The sequence below is a fragment of the Haliaeetus leucocephalus genome, unplaced genomic scaffold, assembly GCF_000737465.1.
Source record: "Haliaeetus leucocephalus isolate CR32 unplaced genomic scaffold, Haliaeetus_leucocephalus-4.0 Scaffold858, whole genome shotgun sequence".
In the NCBI taxonomy this organism is placed as follows: domain Eukaryota; kingdom Metazoa; phylum Chordata; class Aves; order Accipitriformes; family Accipitridae; genus Haliaeetus; species Haliaeetus leucocephalus.
In genome coordinates, this window is record NW_010973294.1 from 3977575 (window position 1) to 4003230 (window position 25656).

General features: G+C 38.0%; 1 protein-coding gene across 6 annotated transcripts in view; it reads left to right on the forward strand.

Annotated features, from left to right (window-relative positions):
* The window catches only part of PLAG1 (pleiomorphic adenoma gene 1), a 53158-nt gene that overhangs the window by 720 nt on the left and 26782 nt on the right, over positions 1 to 25656 (forward strand). The window contains exon 2 of one of the 6 annotated variants that reach the window (XM_010582928.1): positions 23467 to 23470. The exons of the other annotated variants lie outside the window; for them this stretch is intronic. The gene's annotated coding sequence lies outside the window, so the exon portion shown is untranslated. The remainder of the gene's footprint in view (positions 1 to 23466; positions 23471 to 25656) is intronic. 6 annotated transcript variants of the gene reach the window in all.

Genomic DNA, 25656 nt, shown 5'->3' on the forward strand with positions numbered 1-25656 from the left:
GGGCAGGAGCTGCGCGGCCGCCCCCTCCCCTCCTCGCCTCTCCGGAGCCTGTGCTGTGAATGCAGTGACAGCGGCGAGAGCGGCGAGAGGGAGCGGAAGACATTAGAGACCGCGGTGCCGAAAAATGAGGGAAAAAATTAATATAAATTCGCCCCCCGCCTCAAACGGGCCGAATTTCGCACAGAAATTTCCCCCGTGGGCCCGGCTACCCGTGGGGTGTCCCCCGGACCTGGCGGCCGCGTCTTTGGGGGGATCCGGAGGGACTTTGGGGCACTCGCCCCCCCTTCCCCGTCGTTTTTTGGACAAAAGTTTTTTTTTTCGTAATAAAGAAACGAATTTGCCTGCTCTCCCCCTCCGAGTGGCCCAGAAGCTTTTCCCTTCCCCGTCGGTGTGTGTTTAGAGAAAAGTGTGAACCCAAGTAAGTGCTGAGTGGTGTTGCATTGGGGAGGGGGGTTTGCTAACTGAAAGCAGGAGAGATCCGGAGAGAGAGAGAGAGCGAGCGAGCAGGGACAGCTTGTTGTCAGTATCATAAACAACCAAAATGGAGGGAGAACTGAGGCATATAACAAAATAAAAATCAGAAAAAAATGCCAAAAAATACCTAAAAATCGGGGCTGCTCCCCCTTTTCTTCCTCAAGGTAACAGAATAAAACCCGTGTCTTCCCGAGACCGTTTTAAGGTTTCAGGGAGCAAGGAGTTAATATTTATTATTTTTTTTTGTTGATGAATTCTTTGGAAAGGCAAAAGCCTCTTATCACTCGCCACCAACAACGAGAAAACGTGAAAATCCCTTTCAGGAGAGAGAGGTAGGGGGAGATGATAGTGCAGAAAGTGCATAACTTGGGGGTAATGCGGAGTGATCCTAGATAAGATAAATGCTGTATGTGCTGCTTTATAACTTCCTTTTTTAATGCTTTTTTTGTGTGTTTGGGGGTTTTTGGGAGATGGGGGCTCCTTTCTTTTCCTCTGTCTTTTTTTTTTTTTCTTTTTTTCTTTTTTTTTTTTTTCGGACCGGAATGTAATGCCTTTGTAGTGTCACTTTCCTGATCTAATTAGGATGTGTGAGGCAAAGAGTAAACCTTTCCGGTTTATAAAGTGCATTTTCGTTGCCTTTGAATTTCAAGTTTTCCTGGTGGCTCCCTCCTCTATTTAAACTGGATTCTTCAGAGGAGTGTGGGGTTGAGGTAATGCTCCATAGGGAAAGCACAGAGGGCTCAGGGGCAGGGCACCTTTTCTGCGGGTGGTTGCCGATTTCCCTGGCATTTGCAGTTCACCTGTTTGTCTCCTACAAAGAATGTATTCTGCAGTCTCCTCGTTTTATTTATATAAAATAATGATGCCTCATCTCGCCTCACATTGAAGTTAATGCGAAAGTGCTGCTGATGTTGGTTCCACGTGGGATCAGGGACATAGCAGGGCATTTTAAAGAGACAGCTTCTCTTTTCCTAGGGTTATCATCACCTCTGCAGCACCTCTGCCTCTAGCAGAGGGATGGTTCGTTGTTTTTTTTTTTTTTAATGGAAAGGTATTAAATCGGCCCTGGTCTGATAAATTAAGACAGGATAATAGGGGAAATCGTGCAGATTCGTTTGGATCAAAGCAATTCTTTTGTGTGTAGCAGGTCTTCAGGGGAGTTTTCTTGGTGTGTTAATTAAAATGCTGTGTTTTGGAGAGCGTTTTTTGGAATGGGTGTTGCAGAAATGAAATAGTCTCAGGTTGTTTAATATTAAAATCTAGTGCTGTTCTGCTAGCTATGAATTCCCAAGGACAAGACCTATGTGCATAGGGCAGATTTCACAGACATTTTGTAAAAGTTGTGAAGTGCATTATTTTTACTTTGAATAAATTCAGTTCTGTTGGGGACATGTGAGTTTGTTGAAAAGTATTGTAGAGTTTGTTCTATACTTAAATCTTCTGAACAGTCCCAAAAGGTTTTGAAAATAGTGAAAATAACTGTAGGTTTTAATTGGCCAAAGTAGGGGCTTTTTACAAGTACACCTTAGCTGTGTAATTATAACATCACTTGGAAGAATTGCGTCTGGCTGTGTTTAAAAAAAGAAAAATCATCCTAACTGGGGTCTAGTTTCATGTATATGCGTGCATGTGTGTGTGCGTGCATGCATGCTTTTAGCATGGGTTCTGGCTGATACAGTTTTTTTTGCTTAATTTTTAGCTTTTAAATGTTTAATGATGTGAAATGCTCTGCTTGTTGCTATTATCTCCTACGTATTTTAATTTTCAGTGAAATATCCTATTTAAAAAATCAGCATCAGCTCTTAACATGGCAATTTGATATCTTTATGAGAAGTTGTGATGTTTCCTTTACATGTGCCTTGTTTTTGTAGTCTCTGTATTTAATTCTAGGTTAAAAACTGTACACAGGTACATGGTTCTCGAGAGGAAAGATGGAGTACTGAACCTGTAGGGAGGCTATTTCAGCAAATGTTTTGTTTGAACTTGTGGAAAGTTGAGTATCAGTTGTGATAGCCCTCTGTGTTGAATAGGATGTGTTGCAAATGATCTGTACCTTTTCTGCGATTGTGACCAAAGAAGCTGTTGTACAGTAGTTGTTGACTAGGATGGTCTTGTGGTTAGAGATTTTGGAAGAAATCTCAAAGTTTTCCAGTGACTCACAGTTGTGAAAATTAAATCACTTTACTCTTAGGCTAGAAAAAAAGGTTCATTAAGGAAGAAAGATAAATCAGTTTGTATAAAGGAATGAAATTGAGCACTTTTCCAAAACTGTCTTTTATGGTTTAGAGATCTCTTTTATAGTTAGCAAGAATTCATACTTCAAGGTTCCTTTCCAAATATTTCTTACACTAATCTCTTCTTTTTATTGACCAAAGAAACATTATCCTGAAATGAATAGAAATTTGATAAATCAATAGCAGTGTACCATTGTTGGTATTTTTAATGTACCAGGGTAGATAGATAGTACTAGATGTGTAGAACTAACTTTAATAAACTAGTTAATGGTACTGAGAACAAGATTTAAGAACTCTTCAAATACTGTGTCTGTGACCATCAGTATGAAGTGTTTAATGCATTACTACATTTTTACCTAATGAAGAGCTTCTAAATCATTAATACTGTAATGCTGAAAATAGGTATAGGCACTGGTAATAACAACATGAAAGAAGCGCATGTTGTGGAGTATCCTTCTTGACTTACAGTTATGTATTACAGAGTAAATTCAGTGTATCCACCATAGTACAAAATTCAGGACATAGGGAGGAGAAAGAGGAAAGGGTGTTCTCACAGAATTTGATAGTCTTCTAAACTGGGTTTAATTTTAAGGTATAATTCATATAGTGATAATAGCAGAAGACAAATGTTGTTTAGGATTGTTTTTTACAAACTTACTTTCTTTTTGTAGAAAACTGAATTCTTCTTACAGGGATGATGTGGTGTTTAATAAAAATAGAAGTAACTTTCAAAGCTTCCTTACTTCTAAGAGTTAAGATAATCTTCTCTATTATATGTTGCTCTGATTCTGTATATGATTCAGTATGATTTTTTCAAGATTTTCTTAAATTAAAACACCTGAGGAAACAAATACTGTAGGCTGTTGTTGGTAAAGTTACCCTAGTTTTTTTTTAGGCAAACGGGGGGGGCTGTAAATGTATTAAAATCCTTCTTAGACACTTATCAATCCTATTAAATAATGTTTAAAAGTTAATAACTACAGTATTCTACAAAGGTACAGCAAATACAGGAATCTAAATTGACATGCATTCAACTTTTCTTGAATACTTAGTTCAAGTCTGTCTCTTGGTGTGCAATTTTCATTTAGTAATTGTCCTGAAAAATGAGCCAATGTAGAACTTCGAGATTTAAATTAAGAAACTTTTTAAAGGTTTGTGTAATTCCAAAAGGCACTGTATACAAAGCACAGCCACTTCTAATGGTCGTCCATCTCTGCAGCTAGTCAGTCAAAATGGTGCCCTTAACTCTCCCCCTTTCAGGGTAGTGCATGTGTTTTAAAATTAATGGGTTAAAGAGGGCACTGCTTATGTTCTAAATAAATCACTGTTTGTAATTGTTCAAGGTTATTTTGTTAAAATAGATGTTTTACTTCAGAGCCTAAAACACAAATTTTTAAATTTTGTATCTGTAATCTCTTATATCTTTAAAACCAGTTTTTGTCAGCAAATACCTTTTGGGAGGGTTCTTGAACAAGTTTATCTATTTACCAAGGGGAGATATTCTGGAAAATGTGAAATACATTAGAGCAATTACACCATTCTCAAGTCAGTGTAGAGTTAAAAGGAGCTAGCAGCCACCACCACTGAAGTGATAGGGCACTTGCTTTCAGGGAGGTGTTCTCCAAGTATTTGCTACTAGTGAGGCTTTAGCTTGCATTGCTTTTGGAAGAAATGTGCAGTATCAATCCACTGAACCATTAAGCATCTTTAACCAATTACCAGACGTTTAGGTAGCCTTAAAAAACTATTTAAAAATAATTCAAATATTAGAACAAAGTAACATTTTTTAGTTGATCAAATGTAAAATGTTTAAATTTCTGAAGTGTAGGGGATTTTTTTTTTTGCATTTATCTGAGCATTTTGATAATAGAGAGTTGTGTATTCTTCCTGCTAATCAAAAAATCACATCTAGAATTTAATTAAATTTATATTGATTTTTAAATTGTGCAAACTTGTAACTTAAATGTAAAGCATTGAATAACTCAGTATAATCACTTATACAGCTGCCTATATTTTATTTTTAATTTTTCAAGGAATATAGTGACCCTTTATCTGAAATTGAATAGATTGCAGTTACTAATGCATTTTAAATGAACAGTTGTCCACCAAGCATCAAATGCGAAAAATTCTAATTGTACACAAGTTATGAAAACCTAATATTGAACAGAACTGGTCACCATTACTGCAAGTTCAGTTTTACTTTTCTTTAGATTGGCTTGTTAAAGTATTTTTTGTCTACTTCAGTATCAGTATTCACCTGTTATTGTCTCATCTTAGAAGGATGAATTAGCAGAAATTAATAGAATTAGAGGAGGTTTTTAAATTTTTCACAAGATGTAACCTGCTTTTAAAAACAGTTACGTGATAATAGTTATAAAGGATGGGGCCTTCTCATAGGATATATTAAAATTGTTAATATTTAAATGGACCCTGCATGTCTTGTAAACAGTTACTGTAGGATCACAGCATTAAAATTAACCACTGTACATAGCAGGGTTTTGAGATGACTGCATAAGTACATACTTGACAGTGAAGAGTGGGAAAGCTTATATAGTAATTCTCATGTTGAAGGAATAAATCAGTTTCCATTACAGCCTTCTTTGTAATAACTTCTGTCCCTTTTGTAATTCACTGTCTGTCCAGAGTGTAGAGATACCTTTTCAAATACATTAAAATACATGGCCAGAGTGATGGGCTATTTTACGCATGCCCAACCCTGGTGGTTTTGATAGACTTACATGGGGGCACAAAGAGAGTAGAAGATGGCCCAGTGTGCCTGATTTTTTTTGTTTGTTTGTTTAAAGGAAAGGAAAGAGGGAAAAAACCCAGGGGTGAACTAGTATAAAACCAAAAAGTGAGATAGATAAAAGAAAATTAATGTAGACAAGTGTGGCTATAATACACAGAACAGTAACTCAAAACTCCAAAGTAAAATAGCTCAAATCAGCTTTGAGAAGTCAAATGGGAATCAGGAAAGTAAAACCTAGAATTGCCATTATATGCAATTAAGAAATAACTATGTATAGGAACTTGGAAATATGCAAAAAGTGTCTGTTACAGTAAACTGAATTGCTATAATCTTCTTTTGCACTTAATGTGCTAAATTCCTTTCTCAAAGGAGAATATCCCTAGAAATCAGATTATAAAGTGTTTAAAGGGAATTATTTGTCAAAGTTATTTTTTTACTAAAGTTAGGATAACTAATAATAATCTCTTCCATATTGCTGTAAATAGTACTTTATTTGATTTCAGTTAACTATGCAGGTTGTACATAGACTTACTTACGTATTGTACAGGTAATTTAACTGGTAGCCTGACATTGTATATCACTAACTTTCACCCTAAAAGCTTTTCTTCATGGTTGTGGGTCACATTACACTTTGGAGACAGCCAAATCTGAAGTATTTCTCATGAAGTAAGATGTAGATGGTTGATTTGTCATATGCACGTTTACTGTGAGTTGCCAGGTAATCAAAAAGCAAGGAGAATGTCAGAAAACTTAACCTTCCCTCTTCATTTATTGAGTATGTGTTTGTATACTACAGGGTATCAGATTTACTAGTGCATGAGTTCCCTAGAAAACCCTGCAAATCATCTGATTCTGAATTAATGAGATCTCATTACACTAAATGTTTGAACAGCAGAAAGACCCTGTGTATGCAAATCAGATTTTACTGTCCCAAGTGCTTGTCACTTCTAATAAAACTGTTTATTGTGTGGTATATGTATTTATCATGAATGTTACATTTATATGTAATATAGATACACATACACACATATTTTAAGGAAACATCTGGCTGTTTAGGGAGAATGTCATGTCTTTTGAATCAGTTGTGATACAGGGTTGTTTTTTTTTTTTTTAAAGAGACCTTTTTGAAGAAAAGGCAGAAAGAGAGATTCTGGCAGCTTACTATTAAATTTCAATCAAGCCTGTATAGTTAGTAATAAAACATTTACAAGTTTGTAAATGTTAAGTTTCTTCAAACTCTTACTGTCATGTGTGGAATTTTCATTTATACCAATTGTTCATTTACTACAGCTGCCTACATGCAAGGCTTAATAATAATACTGTATTTATCACATGGAAGTATAGATACAATATAAATATGCAAAAGTAGAAATTGCCTACAACTGTTCTTATGTTTTTGTAACATGATACACTAAAAAAGCATAGATTTATGGTGTTAGCTACCTGTTATCAGTTACTGGTGCTCTTCCCCTCACAAGTACTTTAAGAAGAGTGAGTATTAAACTAAAATAAAACAAACATAAAATCCTGTCAGGGTTTTGTGCTCTCTTTAAAAGCTAAACATAGACATTGTTCAAGCTTATTTTGTTCACTGGAAGTTATTGTGGTCAATACACGCATAATTTGTTTCATCTAGGACACTAGGAAACAGTGAACCACATAGCTTAGAGAAGAGCTTAGACATAGCTGATCACAAAACATGCCAGTTAATTTGAATCTGTAGATTTTTTTTTTCCTTCTGTGACTTGACAGTTTTCTTTAATTCCTTTGAATACTGGGATTGTGTTTAGACTATACGACTTCTAATTGTACCCCAGCACAAACATATAGCTTATGGCTATATTTTAATCAGTTTCAGAAAAAGTAATAAAAATATTATTGCATCTGTCAAAGGATGGTGTTGCTACATGCTATTTTAAATGGTGTTTAAGTACAGTTATAAGCATACCAGTACAATGAAATCAGCTCTATTCCTAAACAACAAAGTTACATTATTTGTTACTTAAAAAGTTAACCGAGAATCATAATATGTTAATTATCCTAATTATTCAGGCTGGTTTTAATATGTGTTGAAATTGCTTTAAAAAGTGTATATGAAATATTTATATCAAACTCGTTTAATTTCTCATTACTTGTAAAATGTAATGTTTTCCCAGTTGTAATTTTAAAGGGGTTTTGTTTTAGGTGTACAAGTGTATCCTTTCCTTTTGGATACACTCTTCTGAACCCAGCAGTTCTTTCACTTATTTAAAACTCCTTCATTCTCTCAAAATGAATTTGTGTCACATTAAGTGTTGATATTGATCATTTTTGTACTACAAAAATTGTGCTGAGGAGTACTGTGGAATTAACTTGTGCTGATGATTCTACAAGTATAAAAATTGGGTGTAGAGTAACATGGGAAACTTAGTCATAATGGTATTTGGATGATGGGAATAATCCCAAACTGGATGAATGTTAAACTAGCCTATGAGGAAAAGATGTCAGGTTTTGTCAGCCTTGTAGTATTAATCACATATGTGGTGTCACTGTTTCTCATAAGAAACACTCAAACACACTCCAAGCATCCATTGCTGTAGAAGGCAAACAGAAAACTAGATTATACTCTCAGAAATTATAAACTATGAAATAAGTTTCTTGGAAAAAACCTGGTCTTAGAGATCTCCCCTGTAGTATAATTTTATTTTACTTTTGAAAACTTGACCACTTCAGAATATTTGAGAACAAGTAAGTTAAGTCCATCTTGAGTAATACATTTAAGTTTCTAGTACAGTTTTTATCTATGCATCATGTAAAACAAACTTCTTACTCTTCATTATACTTAAATATTTGTACTGAAAGAAAAGTGCATTTAAGCAGTTTTTAACTGCATTGATAACTTGTTGATTTGACTGGAGTAGAAAAGTGCTTTAGTTTGGGGAGGTTGAATATGTACTATTATTTTCTGTTTTTCTGTAGTTTGCCTAATAAAAATAGTGAACATAAAATGAGACTGGATCTTTGCTCAAGCCTTGAGTGAAAAGGGAGGTGTGGTCAGGAAGGGGCTCTGATAAATTACTGCTCCTCAGTCTCTCAAAATTATTTAAATCATATGAATTTGTGATTTCAGTCACACAGTAATGTTGCAGCCTCGAAACCGATAATATATTCAGTTATCTCGAGATGAACTCCACAATTCTTCATTAGGCAGATTCAATTCCCTAAAGGTTTTATCTGAATAAGTGCTTGAGTATTGCTGTTTGTTCCGGTTTTCATCAGGAATCAAGCCATAGAAAGTCCCTCAATTCTGAGCAAACCCTCAAAGATACTTCATGGATGCCCTAAACCTTCCCTATTCCTGTCATAGTTTTAGTTATTAAACTGTGGTTGAAGGTCAAATAATCCTTTCTGCCAAGCATCCGACTTTTATCATAAAGGAGATAGTTTGATATTTGATGGTAGTTTTAGCATAAAGGTTTTATGTAAGTAGCTTAACAAAAAAGCTTAAAGGCAGGCAGAAATTCACTGTCAGGTTGCGAGTGTTCTGTAACTGTTATGTGAAGTAATACTTAAATTGCATTTTTTTCATTGAGATAGTAAGACTCATAGTTTGAAGAAGAGAGAGCTTAACTGATTTGTTAATTCTCCCTTCCCAAATATACATAAAAATTTGCCACCACTTTCACTGCCAACAGTGTTCTGAAGATTATCCATCCATGTATATGTGTGTATCTCTCTCTCTCTCCAAACGTTTTCTAACTTAGGCCTTTCTAGGAAGGTTAAGAGGTCTAGTGGATGGAGATCATAATGTATTTGTATCCCTCTTGAGAATGAACTGTTACTTAGCAACTTTGTAAATTCATCATGTGATTTTCTGTTTGGGGGTACATCTGAGAGAGTATCTAGTCAAAAATACATATACTCCCCCCCGTGCATGGCAGAGCTCAGGCCTGAAGAGCAAGCACTTTATCTTCTTGCTTTAGGTGTTTGTAGACTGGTTATGTGGGGATAAAAATTTATTCTTTTTTTTTTCCTCTCCACTTGTTGCATTCATCAGTTGTTTAGGAAGTCTGTCTCTCAATATTTTTTGAGTATGTTGCAGTGGCTGGCAAAGTTATTAAATGACCTGAACTACAGAATTTGTAGATGGAAGAGGGAGACTTTTTTTCCTGTCTGATTTTGGCCAGATTATTTGAAAGTTTCCTTGGCCTCTTCAACAGTGCTTTGCTATAAATCAAAGCAAATTAAATTGAACAAACAGTCAATAAAAATGCATGTCCTGGGCTCCTCTGGCAAAGCTTATTAAAATGCGGTTGGATGCTGACAATTCTCTTCACTGTGACCTTCAAGATATTCAGCCTTTACTTCATGCTTTCCAAATATCATCATTTCCATCTATCAAATTCTAGGTAGGTAATTAGTAAATGTACAGTAGTAACTGTATAGTCTGTAATGCTAACATTTTAAGCCTGTCTCAGAATGAGAGGTCTATGTTAAAGTTGAAATGCTTCTCAGGGAGTGAGTGGTATTTCCCCATCTGTTTGTTTTTTTTTTTATTGTAACATGCATCTGAGATGGTTGCAGGTGTCAGTCATGAGAAGGGGTGATCTTTCAGGTTGTCAATAATCAAGCTGTTCAGGGGTTTTTTTTACAGGTTAAAACCAGTATATTTTTTACCATCATTTGGAAACCGGTGATCATTGAGGGTACATCATGGAACACTAGAGTCATGTGCTTCTCAGCAGGGGATGCTGCTTAATGATGGAACTGCAGTGTCTTGAGCGTGGAAGGAGCAGACCTGCAGTGAAGGCTTGGTCTCTTTCCACGGTGTGAACAGGGAACTGCTTTACTCTGGCTTTTACAAATAAATTCATTATTTGGAATAAGATCCTTTCTTCACTCACATTTTCATTTTTTCCTGCAGTATCAGAAATGGACACTTCAGGATGATTTTTACAAGTCTGTCAACTTGAAAGGGCAATTAATGTAACTACGTATGAAGTTAGAGTGTTTGAAAAGGACAAAAATCCTTTTACTAAAGATCTTGGAAAAATATTTAACTATCTTGAAAGCAAAGAAAAAGAACTGCTCTACTGATCTGATGATATTTTTCAACCAAGTAAATAATACTTAGATGTTATGGGAGATTCATTTAGCAGTAGCTTGGATCTCTCAGTAAGGGAATGTGTGTTATATTAATATATTTATGAAATTAATACATAATGTACATTTAGAAGAATATAGATTTCAGTAACAAAACCATCAGAACTTGATCAAAGCAAAAACCAAAAAAAATGTTGTGTCCATGTACATCCATAACTTTTTTTTTGAGGTAAAAAGGTTAGGTATCTAGACGTGCATAGGTATTCAGAACACTGCCATGATTATTTCTGGGAGCTGTACAAACACAAAGCTCTTCTACTACATTCAGATAGTGCATGATAAAGTGCTTTCTAAGGTTAGTGAGTTTGTTGGTTTTGTGGGTTTGAATTCAGAATTAAAAGTGATACATGAAAAAATGATATGGTACTGACTTAGTAGCATACTGTATTGTAGTCCAGTGTTGGAAGTGTATATTATAAAACCTGAATGTAAATGTTACGTGGCTTTGGAGTTGACTTTCTAGTAATGGATTGTACCTAGGAAAACAAGTGTTTTGTTTTGTCAGAATTACTATTTTCCGCTGGTGTATTTGCCTTTAATTGAATTCTGCTCCATGATATTTTTTCTTGTTATTTGCACAGAATTGTGTTCATGCTTTTTCCTCCAAACAAATACAAATAGCATTGTACTCCTGCTGTGATTATTATGCATAACACCTCTGACTCAGCAGATCAAAAGTTATGTTTATTGAAGAACAGAATTAACATTTTATACTTTTTTTTAAGACCACTTAAAAATAGCTGTGACAAAAGAGATTATGCTTTTAACATGCTAATCCACTAAGCCATCATACATCATTCTGTAGGCAATGTTCTTATTCCAGGCAGCTACCTCTTACTAGAGTCCATCTGAAAGGTTTCAGGTTATCACAGAAATATACGCATAAACTTGAATTCTTAAGGAGAGCGGCTTCTTTAATGGAATGCATAATACATGCATTATCAAATTGCAGCCTTTATTCCAAGAATTGTTTTTTATGTCAGCATGGTTTGACCTGCTTTAAGGCATTCTGGTTATTCGAGACAAATTGTTGATTAAAGATGGCATATGCAAACACCTTTTCTCAGTGTGAGGGGGTGGCAATTCCTAATTTGGTTGTAGAATATTATGTTGTGATAGCCAAATACCTGAATGGAATGCTATACTGATTATGGGAAAGATAGAGTAAAGGAGGATGAGAATTTACACCAGCTGGATTGGACGCAGATTCATGTGGATTAGTAGTTTCAATTGCTAATCTTGCCCCATGTACCTCTGCCACTTCGCTCTCTGAAGTTGTATATTCCTCATTCAATTTTTGTAATTGTATACTGTTGCAGTGTAAAGAGTCACAAAAACGTGGGGAACAGCAATAGTGACTTGGCAGAAAATTCTGTAAAGTGCAAAAAATACAACAGAAAAATACAGTTCTGCCTTATCATTTGACTTCAGAAATCTTGGGTGTTACTCATAAGAACAGTAGATACGTGTGTGTTAGTCTGAAATTTGGCTGTAGGTTGACTGCCACTGTGTACATCTGTGACTAGAATTTTTTAAGTGTTAAATATCAGTACAATGAATTTGCTTGTACTTAGTTGAGTTACAGTGCAAAGTTTGCTCAACCATTTCATTTATTTTTACAAATGCTAGTTCAGGATGGTACAACATGAGTGAAAAGTTTAGTTAGTTGTTACTACTTGATACTCTATTCTGGCTAGTTACAGAGCTCTATTTAATGTTATCTGACAGATTAGAGTATTTAACTTGAAAATGTACTGCTGCTCAACTGGTGAGTTGGGACATTGCCTACTGTGATCTCCTACTGGCAAGAAGTCTGTAAAGACCATTTTAAGGCAAGCTTGGCCGTACTTTAAACTAATAGAGTTAGGTAAGGTTTGACACACTGCTTTCTTCTTCAGGCACACTAAAACACCTTTTGCAATTTGGGCCAACATATTTTTGAACTGGAGAAGTGTGTTTCGTATAATCTAAAAGACTTCATGGTTTTGGTGGCATTAGCCCTGTACCTTGAAGTATGATTCTGGGGGGCGGGTTGTTATGCTGGTAGTCTATGAACACGTATGACCAGAGCATAATAGGTTGTGTTGTTGATCACTTCCATATACGACCATCTGCAAAGAACAGTGCCATAATGAGACACGGGGACAATATGGGAAAGAAGATAGTATGTGATATAGAGTAAAATGAAACATCCTAGGGTCTACACTGAGGTTGCAGTGACAGTCCAAAGAAGATTATCCTCACAGTGTCTTGCTGTAAGGCTGTGTGCTGTTTGTATGTGATAGTACTTCCTATGCATTGCCTATAGATTATGTTAATAAATAAAGTATTTTCAACAAGGAGTTTTATGTATCAGTAGACCAAAGTGCTGCCTGGAAGTAGCTATGCCAGTCTTTATGTAAATTGTTTTTAAATAGACTGTTGAATAAGGTGGTGTTCCAAACAGTCACAGTTTAAAATCCTGGTAAGGAAGGAATTGTTGTAAAGTGTTTCTTTCCAAAGCTGTGTACTGAATCGTCCTGGCAGATAAGAGTTCTTCATTCTTCCAGGGCTGGATTTTCACTGAACAATTAGATGAAGTTACCTACGTGTGAACTGATTCTGGAAGTTAGCCTAACTGGAGTGAAAATGATAATGCTGAAAACCGGTACATAAATCACTTTGTGGAGCTGGGTTGTTAACTGCATTAGTAAAAAATACATTCTTTGACTCACCAGTTTAAACCTAAAAAAAACCAGCAAAACCCAACCAGAAAAAAAAACCCCCACCTAGAGTGTTTTGTGTGTGATTAGGATAGGGTATTACTCAATTTATATATATGTGGCCAGTGCAGAAACAGAGAATGTCTCTAAATTCAGCAAGTGGTGTGTGTTGCTCTAAAGGCAGCAAGTGACTCATGTGACTGTCTTAGCAGCTGGGCAGCAAGATTAGAGAGCTACTATGTACACATTCCCTTACTGAGGGGTCCAAGCTATTGCTAAATGAAGTTGTATTACTGCCAACAACTGAATAACGGGTGTAAGAAAATATAGTAAATAAGTGTGTCATCAGGTTAGTGCAGTAGTTATTTCAGACAGTTGTTAAAGTGAGGAAAAAAAAACCTTTTCCAAGATTCATATTTAAAATATTTTTATCCTTTTTTTTTCAAAGACTCTTAACTTCATATGAGATTACAGGTTAATTGTCCTTTTCAATTTGCAGATTTGCAAAAGTCATCTTGAAATGGCTGTTTCTGACACTGCAGGAAAAAAAAATGAGAATGTTAGTGAGTGAAGAATCTTATTCCAAAGAACCCATTTATTTGTAAAAGTACTAAAAATATGCTTGTATCATGAAGTATTTTGATTTGAACTGAAATTGGCAAAGCGTATACTTCTTGGTCACTTGCTAATTTGAAGACTTATTCATGATGTTATTCCTCATGTATTTCCTAATTGTAAGAATTTGTGAAGTTTGTTCCAAATTGTCTTTAAGTTTTCCTGGCATGCCAGTATGGATTAGTGGAATATGTATTCTTTTATTTTTTTTAATGTTTCCCTAATCTAATTTTTTTTTTTTACTCAGAAACTTGCTTTTCTTAAGAAAGTCGCTAAACATTTGTGAATGCTTTGTCCTTTATATAGGTGTATTTACAGTTACACATTGATATTTCAACTATTATTTACGGATTTAAACTCAAAAGTGTCACCCTGTCAAACATCTCTTTAGGACTAATCCTCCTAAGAACTCCTTTCAGTCTTGAGGACCACAGGACATAGGCTTGACTGTTGCAGTCAAGTAAATTGATACAGAAATCAAGAAGACATGAATATGAAGCTCCTTGGTGCTATTTTTAGTGTCAACTTTCAGACCATAATTATGTTTTAAAGATTAGAATGTATTTACCGAAGAGGAGCTTTTATATTTAAAAAGCCAAGACAGACGAGAGGTCAAGCCCATGATAAACTCCTTACAGTGAAAGAGGACCAGAAGAGCGCGTGTTCCTAGCCATCATCACTGTGTCCCGCTGCCCTCAAAAAGATTAAACTGTTTGTTTGTTATTCTGCTTCAGGTTTTCTGTATTTCTGCTTTCTCTCTTTTCCTGTCTGGTAATGACTTGTTTCCCATCTTGTTACTCTTTCATGTTTATTCCAAGTATGTGCAGTTTTCCTCAACAACTGTTCTCATTTATTTCTCCAAGAAAAAAATGGAGAGCATAAAATAAGGTTGTCTAGAGTTGTCAGTGCATCTGAAAAATACCTTCTCAAGGTAGACCATCATTTTAATAATACTTCAAAACACCTTGTTGATCTGGTCCTTTTATTTTTGCATGTGTTTAGATTTCTTCATAATCAAGTCTCTTATTGTTTAGTATTTTGAAATCTGATTTATAGGAAAAGTTCAGTTTGTTTTTTGTTTTGATTCATCTCCTGAATGTTTCATTACTGTTTTTTTTTTTTAATGTATCATTTCCCCATACCAGATTGCTTTTCTACTCTGCTTTCACCCTTTTTCAGTCAAATATTACTCATCAGCTGCAAAAGAAAAATGTTTGTGTTCTTATTTCTGCACCGGTTAGTCTGATGGTGCTCTGTGACATAGGAGCGCTAGGAAACAGAGGGATATTTGTGTATTGGTCGGTAGTTTATAGATAAAGCACTAGCAGATTGTGGCCAAGATTGTGGCCATACCTGCAAAGTATGTCGATCCTCTGACTACTTGAATGCTTCAGTGGATTTTTGCGTGCTGTTCTTAGCACATTCCTTTTGATGAACCATCAGAAATACCCATCTGCCAACAGAGTTTCAGGTCCTGGGTCTTGCTGCCCTGTGTTGTGTGCCACAGCCGCTTCTTGGGCTCGGAATCGACACCCTGCCCAGGGAAGAACTCTGCTGTAGTGCAGGTTGTGTTGAGCTGCTTCCCTTTCTTCGGCAACATGCTCTGTTTGTTTAGAGCACCTTTTGCACAGCTGGAAGAATTATATAAAATAAACAGCTGTCCTGAGAGGATATTTGTGTGACCTTGGACTTTGGCTTGTTTGTTTGTTCCTTTCAGAATTATGCCCAAAATTTCTTAGCCGCAAAGTTGTGCTGCTCCACTGAAGAGGGGAGTATCTTCTCATGGATTCTAAGGAGGAAAGCCCTTAAGCTACCTCTAGCCAAAAATACAATGTTTTCTTTAATAAATTTTATTTCCAAATGGCCAAGGAGAAACAGCCCAGCCAGATCAGCCAAAAATACCTTGTATTTGTGTGAGATTGCCTCTTGTAACCAGGCATTGTTTAAGAAAGGAATAGGAAAGATTCTTGCTTGATATAGTCCTTCTCCCCCTGCTCCCTCATGTCATTCCATTCTTAGTATGGGGAATTAATTGTGGTGATTGCTTCTTAGGGCTGTTAGAAAATCATGGATATTTTGAAGGAAGTTGAGGTGCTGTTTCTGATGCTATTTCTGTCCTTCTGGTGAGAGTTTCACAGTGTTACTGGGGTAGTGTGTGCCACCTGCCCAATATGCTTCCCTTTGACAGGAAGATGTACAACTAAGAAGAAAAAATGGTTTGGGGGAAGTTGGTAGCTCTTTTTAAAAAAGCTCAGCCTGTGCTGACAGCATTTCTTAGGGCTAGAGTTGCAGTCTCACCACTTTCCTTGCACTGGGGGAGGCCTGGCAAGTTGGCTGGAAGTTGTAAGTTGATCAGAAGTGACTCTTCAGCTCTTCAGTTTCAGATGTGATCTTTGTATTTGGTTCTTTTAAGGAGTGACGAGCTTCCCAGTGATGAGAGAGTATTTCAGTAGCTGCCTTTGGAAAGAGAGAAATCTTGATTCTGGTGTCCTCTGAGAGAGCAAGCCTTCTGGGGCAAGCTGAAAAGTAAAGCATGGGAAGGATTGGAGCCTAGATAACTGAAGCACTCTTCTCCAGTAACTATAGATACTGTGGTCTTTCACAGGAGAGCAGTGGACAGGAAGAATGTTTGTTTCTAAGCGCTGATGACTGGGTAAGAATAAATAGAACTAAAGGAGGCTTTCGGAGTTGTGTTGCTTTGTTCATGCCTTAAAAAAAAAAAAAAGTAGCATCCATTTTTAGGATTCAGTGTACTAGAGGCTGAAAAGGAAAACACAGCAGGCATCTGTCCTTCCCCTGACAAGCTTACAGTGTTACTCGAAGGAGGAGAACTAAGGCATGTGGAAAGGAAAGGGGAAAACGGAGTTAAAGTACTTGCGGTTGCATGTATGCACCCTGTTTAATTTTGTGTGTTAATTTAACAACAGTGGCTGACACTACTGTTTTTAAATAAAATAGTAAATTCAGCTGTCCCTCATTTACACAAAGCCAAATTATGTTCCTCTCAGTCATTGCCATGGGCACTCCTATGCTGTCCTATTTTTCAGGCCCTGGATCACTGAAGGCAAATACCCAGTGGGATGCTAGTTCTCAGAGCTGTATGTATCCTGCAGATGGGAGTTCAAAAGCCAGTTTGCTGGCTGGAAACTTATACATGGATCTTAACAATGGAACATATTTATGCAGAGTTCTGGTATGCTCTCTAGCACGTTTGATGTTTTGCCTCAGGCTCTGGATACTTTGAGAAATCCTGCCCTACAGCCACAGTCCATATCCTCATGAAATACCTAGCTGCTTGTACGTTGTTTTTGACTGTTGTGATGGAGAGACACTACTTGCCCAACCTGCATCATGAGACTTGTACTGTAAGCACCTTCATACCAAAGCAGGAGAGCCTGCAGTGCATGCACAGGATAAAAAGCAGAGTGAGAATAAAGTAAATGGCTCTTGTGTTTTTTCTGAGGGTTGTTTTTTTTAAGAATCAAGTTTCTGTGGCATTTTTTGGGAGAACCTGTTTTGAGATTACTAGGCCAAGATTTTCATAAACCATTGTCTTCATAATCTGTTCAGAACACAGCTTTCACTGCCTTCCACTGCAGCTGCAGGCGCTATTTCTGCAAATCACTCCTTGTAGACCCATGTCAAAGACCTGGAAAATTAATGACATCTTCTGTAGCATTCAGTTTAAATGACACAGATCTCTAGTAGAATCTGAGTCTTCTAGGACAGTGTTCCATTATCTGACTCAAAAGATTGGTTTCTGAATGACTAAAGGGCTTGTGGAATAAGTAATCAAGAAATCGGGCAAATTTGGGAAGAGTTCACAGGAATGACAGCTCTACCACTACCCCTGTCTAATTTCAGTTCTCCATCCCAAAGGACAGGGCTTCAAAACTCTAGGAAAAGGAGAAGTAGGAAAAGTCTGCCAGAATCTTTTGACACTTTTGACACAGAATCTTTTTACATTAACCTTTATTTTTCTTAAATGGCCGTACTGTTTTGAATGAATAGAAAGTGAAGAAACAAAACACTGAAGCAGACACTAACTTGTAAAATTTCAGCCCAAACAATGGCAGTTTGGCAAAGTCGTAAGTTGTCTTATTTGGAGGAGTTTGTCTTCTAATGGCAAGTGTTTGGCAGCATGGTGAAATGTGATCCTACTCATTCTGCCAATAGTGAAATATGCTGGATTTGAGTTAGCATTTGTACCTATTGACAGCAGTGTCGGTTCTTGTGTAAATTAACAGAAGAGTTGTCTCGCTTCCAAATCAAGTGTTGTTAGAGAACTGTTATCACAGGTCTTACCAGCTCAATCGAGGCCTGAGATGACAAATACTACTTCTGATCAACCTGATAAATGCTGATCAAATTCTGTGTTTGCATTTTATTTACTAGGAATAATTACCCTTGTGTGCATATCAAAGCCGGGTGTTCTGTTTCTGACAGTGGCAAAACCAAAGGTGTGGTGAAAGGCCCAGGAGCAGGGCAAGCATGAAGGGATGGCTTTCCCAGAGTATTCTCCTGATCTTCAATAATTCAGCTTCCTGAGCCAGTCATGGTGGGTTTGTATTTGCTAACCTTTACTGGACTTTTTCCATAACTTTTTCCTGTGATCTCTTGGGCCTTTGTAAACTCTTAAATGTCTAAACACCCTATTGCAAGGAGTTCCACAGCAGAAACGTGTGAAAAACAGGTACATTTCCTTCTTGAGCCTGTGTCCTCATCATTTCATTTCACATCTTTAGCTCTTTTATTGGAAGAGGCAGTAACTACCAGTCTGTTCCAGCTTCGTCTTGTCAGTCTCCAGCCACTTCAGTGCAGGTATTACCTGCATGCCATTCAGTTGCATCTCCCTTACCTACATGTTTATTGATCCCTTCAGAGAACTCCACTTGCTTTGTGGAGCTTTGTTTCCTTTTCCAAGTTGTGTTGCCTCTTCACCAATATGTTGTATTTTTTCATGTGTCCTCCTACCACTCCCCCGTCCCCCCATTGTTATTCAAGTTTATGCTGACTTGCCTGATGTAGATGTCAAGCTTACTGTAGTACTTTGGTGGACTTTGGGAATTTCTTGTTACGGAAGAAATAAAACAGGCAGCAATCTGTGGTGTCTTGTCTCCTCAATACTGTACAAAAGATATATGTAGAATGGCAAAAATACAGAACAAGGTGATGAATATGAAAAAGGTAGTGAAACAGCTTCCATGAAGGAAGGCCTAAGTAGGCTTAGACTTTTCAGACCGGTAAGAGACTACAAAAGGGAGAATACAGTACAGGTTTCATATCACAGACGGGGGATCATAAAGGAATGACATGGATGGGATGAAGGGGGAGCAAAATCATTAGCTGAGAGGAAAGAGAAATAGTGGGAGATGTGTTCAGATGGGTTGTTAATAAACGGTGAAATTAAGCTGTGGAACTCCTTGCCATGGGTGTTATGAGTAAGAAAGCTTACATGGGCACAAGAGAGGGCTACCAAATTAGTGGAAAGGAGGGCTATTAAATCTACCTAGCTCAGGAAGTCCCTAAATCACAAATGGTGATACTTCCCCAAAATACTACATGCTTTCCTTCCTCATGATCTGCTGTCAGCTGTTACTGAAGCAAGGATGCTGGGCTGGATGGGCTTCTGTTCTGACCTGCTAGGACCATTGTTGTGTTCTGATGAGCATTCAGGGACCTCAGTATTCCAAGGAGTATTCAGAACTGGAACAAATCACCCTGGCTGAGTCAAATGCCTTGCTGTCACAGAAACCATGTCTGTCTTTGTGAACATATATAGATCCACTTGTGAACTAGTTTCATTTTTTCCTCTATCCACGTCCCTATCTTCTGACATGTAAACTTAAAGCCAGTCTTTTATTGTCTAGGAACCTTTTTAATTTCCAGCCTAAACTTACTTTTGATAAGCTTAGACTTACTTATGCCAGCCCTGTTGATTGTCTCATTGGTGTACTTCCTAAGACCTTTTGTGGGTTTTTTGTTGTTTTGTTTTTTTGTTTTTTTTTTAATCAGATGTTTTGTTGTGCTATCCCAAATAGATTTTTTTGTGAATATGTATTACCAGATTTATACATGGTGTTCCCAGCAAGATCCTGATAGTCCACTGTAGTGGCATCTGTATGTCCCTTTCTGCTCTGGAAATACAGCTGCTTTTTTGAATCATTATATTTTCTTTCTTCTGAACCAGCTCTCTTTAGTGAGTTTTACTAGCTGCTTGTAGGATGGTTCTTCTCTGCTTCTTCCAACTAGTGATTTGTCTCTTTTTCTTAAGTGCGTTACTCTGTCCTTTGTTGTTACTTTTCATCCCATTTCTGTTGCAGCTGTCCTTAAGATTCCTTGCAGTTTTTATGTGTTGTTTCAGTCTGCACTGTACTTCTGGGTACCTCCTAGTTTAGTGTTTTCTACACATTTTAGTAGTGCTTACTTAAAAGCATAAAAAAAATTCTAAATGAAAATGTTGAATCAAAAAAGACTGAAGACCAGTCTTGGCAGAAGTCCATAAATAACATCCTTCCACCTTTCAGAAAGAAATCTGGTGTCATCTCTTCTTTATCTGCTGCTTTTCCTGACATACTATTCTTGAACTAACCCCTCTCTTCTCAGCACAACAAACTACTGCTCAGGTGGTAGCATATCAGATTTGTTACTGTGTGAGACTAGAACTGTCATGCTTCCTTTGTATAAATGCTATTTTGTCATGCTGAAGAAAAGTTGGATGTTTGACATGGTTCAACTTTTAAAAATCGTGTTACGTTTTATTCGATTTTCCCTTTACCTTCATGTTTTCATTCTGTCGTTGAAAACATGCTCCATGCCAGAGGCCATGCTATCATCATGAATTGTATGTCCAGATAACTTTTCTCCAACTTTGCTCAATATTGAAATGAGGCAAAAAGTCTTTGTTTGGATTTGATGCTGTTCTGAGACTCCTCTATCTCATCACATGGTGGCCTTGCTTCCTGTTAAATCAGAAGATAGTGGTAAGGTTATCTTACAGAAAGGTAAGGTTATATAAGTATAGTAGATACTTTTCTTAATTCACTTTTCAGAAGCCCCTGTGTTGGCCTCTGTGGTTGGTAGCCACCTCTGGTGCAGAGGACTGTAAACTTATACCTTATTTTCACTGTAGTGGGAATAGTGAGTTGAAAGAGTTGCCCAGTGCTTTTCTCTGTTGTGATTGTTTGGCAGACTTAGTTCTGACCGAGTTTATTCAAGGAAATATATGCACTGCCAACAATATGAACTTAGTCATTTAGTACCTCTTATCGCCCCTGCTAAGGTGAGAGCATCTCACAGTGCCGTGATACTCCATTAGTCTGTTGTGCTCAATCTGTTCTGCCAGGTTGGTTCCCCTTGCCACCCTCTTGGACATTGGGTCTGCAAGACAGAGGTGGTGCCAACTCCCTGTTTAGCAGGGTGCTGAAATTTCTGCTGTTCCTGACTCTGAATGGCTGCTCAATCCGGTTAGTGCCAAGATACCATAGGAAACCTGTGGGTGCAGTTTCTCAGTGATTAGCAGTTTGGGCTAGAGCTGCAGGAATCCCAGCCTGCCCATCCCTGTACCTGAGATGGCTCTTCTCTACCTCCTCTTGTGCTGGCACTAAGCCACTGCATGGAAATGGGCAGCATTTTTTCTGTAGAGTTAATTTGACCATTTTAGCTCTCTAGGGTTAATGTGACTGTTTTAGCTCTCTGGCCTGGTACACTGTGTGGCCAGACAAGCACCAGCACGAGAAGGAAAGGGAGGGAGGAAGAAGCATCATACCTTCAGCTGTTTCAATGGGGAGGCACGCTCAAAATAACTAAGCTCCAGACAGGCTGACAGAGTGCTGTCCTGTGCTCCCATCAACATGACAGCTGGACAGATGTGTCCATCTCCAATCTCAAAGCGTTGGCCAAGGTGCTGTGCCAGAGCATTTACCCCCCGTCTCTGAGCTGCTCATGGGCACTTGAGCCTGGCACTGCTTTTGCCACGCAGCCCAGCCTCTAGCAAGGAGGTGGCTTGTGTCCGGCCAGCTTGAGGTGTTGGCTGGGCACAGTTGCTTCTGCCTATGGTTGACCCAGTAAACAAGGCATTTGCTTAGGTGGAGTTACCTAATTCTGGAGATAGCTGCTTTGCTTTTGGGATTGGGTCCAGAGATGAGAAGGTAACTGCTGAAGCTGCTTGCCAAGGCAGCTGTCAAATCTGGTGAGGGATCAGGCCTTGAGGTTAACTGGCAGCAATTATCTGTACCATAGCTATATCCATGCCAAAACCCTTCAGTGTTTTGTTTTGTGTTGGTTTTGGTTTTTTTTTTTTAAAAAAAAAGGTGATGTCTCCTAGTGCTGGTTTCTGTGGCCCTGTAATTCAAAGGAAGTATCAGCCCTTGTCTTTGCAAGTACAGCCTTTTGGGTACAAACCCTAAAGTTTTGGTGACAACTGTGGTAACAATGAGACTGAAATACAGATGTCTTGACACGTTCTCATGTTTGCATTTGGGATGCAGGCTCCTCTGAAAGCACCCCTCTGCTTTGGTAAGGAAACAAATGATTTCAGAAAGGGACATGTTGAAGTCATCAGGGTGTTGTACCTGTTTTGGTAGCGTTGTGTCGTTTTTCTTAGCTGTTCCTTCACATAACCCTAACTCTTTTTGATCATTTTGTACCTGGCCCTTTAGCAGATACTTCCCCCAGCACTAGTCGTGGTGGCAGCTTGTGCTAACTGGCGGGGCTGGGAGAGAGTGGTATGTTTGGGGAGAGGGCGGAAGATTATTATCGCTACGGGTCAGCAGTAAATGTATTGTGTGTGGTCAATAATATGTAACAACTGTGGTTTAGTTAAGATGAGCTTCCACCTCTCTCTGCAGGAGAAGGGGATGCATACCTTTCTTTACTCTGGCAGATTTGCGCGATATGATAGGAGGCAGGAAAGAAATGTAATTTCTACAGCCAAGTTTCTATGTGTTACTTTCTCATGTTTTCTTAATGACAGACAGCTTGGGTGGGTGCCGTGCTGTCAGACTGTATTACCCAGCATTAGCTGGTCATGAATCTGCATTTTCTGTTCACAAGTATTTATTTTTTCTTAAAGACTGCTTGTTTGTGCAGTTACAATGATGGCACGGGCACGACTCTCCATATCTCCCTTGCCTGCCCTCTGGTACTCAGATTTGGGTAAGCAGGGCAGTTGCAGTTTGAAATTTGTAGTTGTAATACTATCTGCTAGAAGTAAAGAAAAAAAAATCCTGCTGAAACAAGTAGTGTAGACCACACTAGATCTGCTTCAGATAAGTATGCCCATTATTGTGTGCAATTAGACCAAGCGTTTTAAAGGATTAGTAGATACTATATTTTAAGAGATTGGTTAGTGGTAGGAAGTAAGGCTGCCAGTGAAATTTTTCATCTAGAGGCCAAATGCAAAGATCTCTTATTAAAATTTATCCAGTTGTTTAGCTTTTCTTAACAGAAGGTTCATAGGTCATAGAAACAAGTGCGGTATGAAATTTCAAACCCAATAGTCACCTGCTTTTAAAGAAAAATAGTAATATTCCCTCATTTTAGGAGGCAGCACAGTTATTTAACTAGTGCTTTGTGCTGTCAAAATATGTCTCTGTTTGTTTACATTCATGTGTATCCTAAGCTGTTTTGATTTTTGATTTGTTAATTTTATTTTTAGCTGTAGAAGCCTATACAGGCTCCCAAGGATTTCACTGGCTTGCTTTCTAGCCAGTTTTTCCTAGGAAAAGGTAACCATACCAAGGCTGTGAATAATCCTCACTGTATTCAAATCTGTTGGGCAGTGAGCATTGCCTTGCAATTTGTTAACACTGCTGCTTTGCCTCTGCTTTGCTTCATTTGACTTTTTAGGCCCCCTTCTCCTCTTCACAGGAGTCTCCATTTTGGGGATTTTTTTACCAACTTGTCACCTGCCAGATAAAGAGCGGGGGGGAGATTGCTTTCTTGTAACTGTTTTATTAAGAGCACCTTGTTCCTAATACACCTATAATTTGTCTCTGTTTCCTCTTCCTTAAACTCCTTTTGCCCCCTGCCTCCGAACCTTCATCCTCATCACTCCTCCCTCCCCAGTCTTTGGTTTTGGAAGAAGCCAGGAGGCGTGGTTAGATGCCAGAAGAGCTCAGTTATTACTTAGGCAGGGAAACTTCATCCTGTCCAACAAGTATGCTATTTGTAGCCTTGAGGGATATATCTAAAGGGCACAGAGTTTCCACTCAAAATTTAAGTAGATTAGATTATGTATACATATTTGTTGTGACTTGGCAGGTATCCCAGTGCCCGAGGTCTTAAAACATATACTTTGCTATACGCAAGGCAAGCTCAACTGCATGTTTCAAAAGATGCTCTGGAGAGATGGGAGGCTGCTGTCTGGAATTCACAAAAGTGTTATCCTCTCTAGATCTGATACGACACAGGAATTCTGACTACTGTTCTGTCAAGTCCTGTATTTTCTCTTGATATTAGCTGCTATCAGATGCTTCAAGGGGTGGTATAAGGATCCTCTCTTATTTAACTTTCTGCTGGTTTGGATTTTGTCCTGAAAAAAGAGGGCTGGTATAATTTTTCCTGAAGCCCTCTTCAAATCGCATTATAATTCTGCATGATCCAGTTATCTGTGTAAGTCTTGTCTGTCTAACTGTATGCTACCTTCTGGCAGTAAATCTCACAGGCTAATACTTTGCTGCTAGAAATAAAGCATTGGTGTTTATTAGTTTAAAATTTGCTATGCTGTGGTTTTATTGAGTGTCCCTCACTGTCGTAAGAACAGATGAAACCACCCAAGTGAGTTACTCTGCTGCTAATTACTATAATAGTTTTATCTTATCATCTTGTTTAAAAAGAAAACATAAAAATGCAGCCCCAGAATTCAGGTGCTGCAGATAGGCTGGAGGGAACTGTGAAGTTAAAACAGCTGTATTTTATGAAAATCTGTTTGGTATGGCACTTTTCCTTATAAGGTCCAATGACCAATTGTTTTGATTATTTAGAAGGAAAAAATTCCATGAGAACTGTTACTGAAAATGACTAACTTGGCATTAGTGATCTGTCGCTCTCTTACAGCATTTGATGCAATACTGAAGTTAATTAAGATAGCTGAAATATCCAGTTAGCCACTCAGTGCTTCAGCTGTTCATGTGACCTGTTTATTACATTTTCTTGTAAATTGCTAATGATATCTGTAAATAAATACTCCTCCTGTTTGTAGTGCTGTCTTCTTAACATCCAGGCCTTTGTAAATAAAGAACTGCCTGTGTATCTAATAGAAAACTCGAACACTTGATTCAGAGTGCACAATGACCTATGGGCTTTTGCAGGAAAGAGCTGAAGTGATTCCTCAGGTTTTGCCATTATAGCAGTGAAACCTTTGAAGGAGGAGTGTGGTGCTGTGATTGCTAAATGGATGGTGGAGGATCTGCAAGAGCAGAGTGGCTAGGGCTGCACGTTAGAAACTAGGGATGGTCACGTCAGGTTGCGAGAGAAGGGCATACTTGACAGGTAGGCTGGATTTAGTTAAGTGGTTTTATTTCTTTATTTAACTAAGGATAGGCAGTTGATAAAAATGCACTTGCTGATACGCAGTAGATATGAGGTGCTTTTGCTCAAAATTGTGGAGGGGTATGTGACAGAGATGGGACCAGGACTTAGCAGATCTGAAATGTATGTCCACTTGACCCGTTCTTTTGGCATCTCAGTGGCTTAGAGAAGATATGCTTGAAAACAGTTACTACGGTTGCTCAAACCC